Here is a 6000-nt window from a genome sequence, read left to right as displayed (position 1 = left end):
TAATAGCACCTATATATTTCCATAGTATAATGAATTCGTAACATTTTATAAAGGCACTAAAGTACTTCTATATAACCTACATCCACGATTTTGAAATTCTAACGCCTACATTACTTCATCATATGTTTACCTGTTAACACGTTTACAAACATATCTTTTATCTTCCAATTGTTGAGAATCTTTTTTTTTTCAACAATGTTTTTTGTCGACCTCTTCATAATCTTCTGCCAATCTTCATTGAGCAATTTAATTCTAATAGATCCATTTAGAAAATACTCCTTCGATTGACCTTTTATTATCACTGAGAATATTACTCACATCTCTCATAGCAACCCCATGTTCCTTTGTATCATTGATTTTGAAAAAATCAACTACAACAATCCTTGAACTTTAAAGTTGTTTAAAGAAATTGAGTCTAGTTCCAAGTAACATCGAATTATTGGTACCAAAAATATTAAATATGTTTTTTCATTCCGCTATTTTTATGTAAAATTGATTTTTGTCCCCTTTTTTTTTATCAGGATCGATTTTCGTCTTTAGTCCAACTTTTAGACTTCTTGGATATTTATAGTAAGAAAGCTATTAAAATGGGTCGCTGTCAGATTTTTCTTTTACGTGACAAACGGGCTTTTACCGTGGATTAAAATGTTAAAATATTTTATGTTGACTCATAATTGACGTGAATGTCATAATATTATAATATAGTCAACGAAGAGAATTCATTACATAAAAAAAAACTATTTCAATAAATTCCTTACTACAAGTATTCAAGAGATATGTTGGAGATCCAACATCGACTAGATATAAGAATATTACATTGTATATAAGTTGGTGCAAACCTCAGCTCATGAGTCGATTTTATGGGATTGAGTTAGGCTTAAAATCCACTTCATAATATGATATCAGAGTTGTGTGTTGTTTTAAGCTGCTTTCTCAGTTGTCATGTCCTTGGAGCTAAATCTAGGCCATCCACTATTGCTTCTAAGGCCACTTGTATCACCTATTTGAGCTGATTATGGCATTTGATCCCTCAGTTCCATCAGCCCAAGCATCTGATCATGGACTAAAGATAAAAGCTAAAGTGTTATAGTAAAGAAACATACTTAATATGCAGGAAAATTCGTACATGAAACACACACTAGAGTAGTTATAGAAAAAATCTAGCTTGAGAATAGCTTGAAGAAACAAAAGCTATAGTAATAAAAAGTGCAATGATGGTGTGATGGTGTGGACAGTGTGGAAATTGGAAAAAGCAATATATGGGGTCCATGCTCATGAGGAAACCCATATTGGGTTCACGTGAGTGCTGGGGTATGTTGTGTAAGAGTGTTGGATCCATGCCACAAATGGAGTTTCTATTATTGCATGGAAGCGATAGAGAAGGAGAAAGAGAAAGAAAGCAAAAGAGAGAAGCTTGGATAGGATTAGGTTACAACTAAGGTAGGGACTCAGAACAACCAAGTTTTCATCCCTTGCAACATATCCTCCCTTCATAATACACCTTTATAATACAAAAGGAATCAATGGACCCCAACTTTTTGTTCAATAAAGGTATCATGCTGTTGGATCAAAACCTAATTCTTCTGAGTGTGAGATACCATTAAATAGTTTATTTCTCAAACGTTTGCTTTTCTAGATATACATACCAAAGATTCATTTTTTTTATATGGACACTTTGTTACATCATGTTAACATGAATTTTGATATTAACCATCATTGATCATACCATTCACGTGGCTCATGTGTTAGTATGAAAGCATTGTCATATAGTCTCTCATTTGATAAAGATGACTTTGAAACTTGTTTATGTTATACAATAGTGTCCTTTCTGAATCTACTTTTCAACAACTTCAAATTTCCTTCAACCAAAGAAAAAAAAAGAAAGGTTTAAGAATGAACATATTAATAGAGAATCGAATTTAAAACAAGTCATGTTACCTTTATTTTTAGGTTCACTTGTAATTATTAACCAAGCTTATCGTTCTTCGATTGAACTGCAATTTGAAGTTAAGAAAAAAATACACCATAATATGATGTTAGGACATGCCATAAGATGTTGAGGTTAAGACAACTGAATGGTTGGCAATGAACGTATGGATAGAGAATTGAATTTAAAACAAGTCATGTCACCTTTATTTTTAGGTTCACTTGTAATCATTAACCAAGCTTATCGTTCTTCGATTGAACTGCAATTTGAAGTTAGGAACAAAATACACCATAATATGAGGTTAGGACATGTCATAAAATGTTGAGGTTAAGACAAGTGAATGGTTGGCAATTAAGGTTAAGAAAGTCATTGATCATGTTTGTTTATGATTAAAAGTTCTTGATTTTATAGGTTTTTATTTTCAATTGTGTTATTATATATTTTTTTATTTAATAGCTTAAATTTAATTGAGTGAATTAATTAATTATTTTCGATTTGATTTGTAATAAAGTTTAACAACCTGAAATTATTTTTATTTATTTATTTTTACTGATAAAAAAAAAGTTAAAAAAAAGTTTGATAAGGGTAATGAGGACAAGAAAGGACTTGGTGGCCAAGGAAGAAAAAGTAAGGAAAGGGCATAATAATGGCTCAGGGAAACCAGTTTGTTTTCAGGTGCTTAAGACTACAATGGAAGATGTTTTGCAAACTAAGAAAAATCAATGCTTTGGAAATCTAAATTTTCAATAATTCATTTATTAGAATTGTTATGTAAAATGCATGATTTTATTTACCTATTGATTATTAATTCAATTATCATTACATATGAATAATACTCTTCAAAAACAAATCTTATTCCAACGCGCCAAACTTATAGTTGACACAAAACTACTTAATGTTACATACGAAAATATTATGACCCACCACATTAACATTTTCATATATTTCAACAATGGTAATGAATGAATTTAAAATAAAAATAATATAACGAAATAAGGTTAGTGAAAATAATTTAATTACCCTAAAGAAATGTATGTTTTTATTAGAAGTACAAATTATTACTTCACATTTTTAGGTAAAAGATTATTCCTATATTGTTAAGGATTTGAGAATTAATATTAAATACAGATTCAAAATGCAACTATGATAGTAAGAATATTTCAACAAATCTCTTACCATTAAAATAAATATCAACACTAAATTAATTTCATCTAGTTAATTAAAGTTTGTTTAACGAAAGTTAAAATTACTCAATTAGTAAAAATAATAATAATTGAATAAAAGAGCATCAAAGAAAAAAATAATAAAATAAGTTTTTAAAATAATAAATAAAAATACTAAAATCTAATAACAAATATAGATTAATTTGAAGAAATAAAAACAAAAATCGTTTTATAATAAAAATATTTTCTTGTCTAGTTGATAAAACTCTAAATTTCATCTTGTATTTTCTCTAATCTCAAATGTGTTTACAACTAAAAAATAACAAATAAAAAAACAAAATCTATATTTTTAAAAGGAAAACAAGACCCTTTCAATAAATGTTTTCTTTTATAAAAGGTAAACAAATTATCTTCTCAACCACCTACACATCTCAACTCCCCCACAACCAGGGGTGTGGTCATACCATATCATTTAATTAGATTTAAAATTCATATATACTTTAACTAAATCAAATTTATTTGTATTTTTTCAAATTCATTTAAAATAGATTAAATCTACTTTATCAATTAGATTAAATCCATCTAGATTTGGATACAGAATGACTTGGATCGACTTGGATCCGAACCGACTTGGCTAGACCTAGACTCGGGCTGACCCGACTAGACCTGAACCCAGGTCGGCTCCGCTCAACCATGATTCGGGTCGACTCAACTCGACTTACACCCGGGCCGACTATGTTCGATTTTCCGGCTCAGCTCAACCTAGGCTCAAAACGACTTAACTCGACATGGTCCCAGTCACACTCAGCTCGAAATTGGCACAGGTTCACTCAGCTCAAAATTGGCCCAAGCCCACTGATAAGTGTCTAATTTCAGTAATATTTTATATTAAAATATAGGCACTTATGAGGATGTATTGCTAATTTACATATAAAATAATCCCTAATTTATGAATTTATACCTTTTTACATTTTTTATGATCTTTATTTAAATAAGAGTATTTTATTCCCAAATTTGGTGTTAATTGCAGATTTCTAAGGAAGATTGGAGATTTGGATTAAAGATGAATGATTTGAGCTAAAAAGATAAAGATAGAAGGTCCCAGAATGGAAAAAGATGCAAAGAAAGATTGGGCCTTTTTTATGTTTTATCATTTAGCCCATTAGCGCGACATAGGAAACAACCTAACCCTAGAAAACTAGGATAAATAGAGGGCTAGAGGCTCAACCTTAGGGTGCGAGATTGAGAGGAAAACACCATAGAGTGAATTGTAACCCAATTGGGAGAATAGAAGGTGCTAGAAGTATGCGTGGCTAATTCTACCCTTTGGGGTTGGGAGTAATCTGCTCAAACTCTTATGTATTGAGGTGATATTTTATATATTAATATTCAGTTCTTGATTGATTATTGGTATTGTTGTTTTACTTTTAATTTTCCGTGACAAATTGAGAATCTTAAATCTAATCGGGAGGTATTTTTAGGGTTCGGACCTAAACAATCATACTTAACATATTTGAGTGCTAGGAATAGACTTGAAATGTTAATTGCTATTAAACGTCTGAGCTTCGTTCTAAGTTGTTCTTATAATTATGCGAGGGATTCGATAGTTAGGGGACATTCTTAAGGATTTTATATGCGAGGAATCGATATAAATGATTTTTATACGGGCATCAATTTCAATCAAAGAACTTAATATTGACATGCTAATCAAAATACTTGAGAGTGAGAGAGATGAAACTAATCCTTATTTTTCCAATTGAAACAACTAATTCTTTGTTTGTTTTCTTATTGATCAGTGCCAACACAATTAATTCAAAACTCTTTTAATTGTTCTGTTTTTATATTTAGCGATTATTGTACTCGATAATTCACTGTTCCTTGTGGGATCGATATCCGTCCTTAGGGACAATTATTACTTTTGACAAACGCGGTGCACTTGCCGTAAAAAGTCATCAAGTTTTTGGCGCCGTTGCCGGAGAACAGATTTGAATTGTTGAGTATAATTTCCTAAATATTGTAAATATTTCATTTTATTTTTATTTCTTTTGATTTTGTTTATTTTATTAAAATTAGATTTGATTTGATTTGATGTTAGTATAGATTTGCTGTTTTTAAGAAGGAAAAAAGTTATTGTTTTTATATTATTTTCTTTTCTTTTCTTTACGTTATTTATTTTAGTTTATTTTTATTTTATTCTGTTTTGATTTTGTTTTGTTTTATTATATTTTATTTTAGGATTAGTTTACGTAGTTTTATTAGGTAGTTTTATTTAGATTTACGTAACTGTTATTTATTTGTTTTAATTATATTTTATTACTAGTTTTAGTTTTTATTTTATCTATATTGTTTTTTTTTAATATTTTTGTTATTTTTCTCTTAACGTCGTTTTAGTGTTTTATTTTTGTTTTTGTGTTATTTTTATTTTATTTTACATATTTTGTTTTTATTTCAAATTTTTTTATTTTATTTATTTTATTTTATTTTTTAAGAAAAAAAAGTACTCTGTTTTTTTTTTCTCCACTAATATGTTTTAGGAAGAAGGCAACATGGCAGAACAACAAGCACCACCTCCTAGGAGGACACTTGGAGATTATGTCATGTACCAAGGACTAAGACATTTTTCTAGTATTGCAATACCTACTACTGCTAAGGCCTTGGAAATAAATCCCGATTTTCTCACTCTCATCAGTGCCTATCAATTTACAGCAATGGAACATGAGGATCCATATTCACATTTGGATACATTTTATGCATTGATAGGAACAATGGGTTTTCAATCAGGTGATCTTGAAAATGTTTATATGCGCTTGTTTTCTTTTTCATTGGCAGGAAAGGCTAAAGAATGGCTGAAATCGCTTCCAAATCAGAGCCTCACTAGCTGGAAGGATGTAGAGGAAAATTTTTTGCAAA

This window comes from Phaseolus vulgaris, chromosome 3 (assembly GCF_051622355.1).
Source record: "Phaseolus vulgaris cultivar YP4 chromosome 3, ASM5162235v1, whole genome shotgun sequence".
NCBI classification, from domain to species: Eukaryota; Viridiplantae; Streptophyta; class Magnoliopsida; order Fabales; family Fabaceae; genus Phaseolus; species Phaseolus vulgaris.
Note: the sequence above shows the minus strand (reverse complement) of the source record.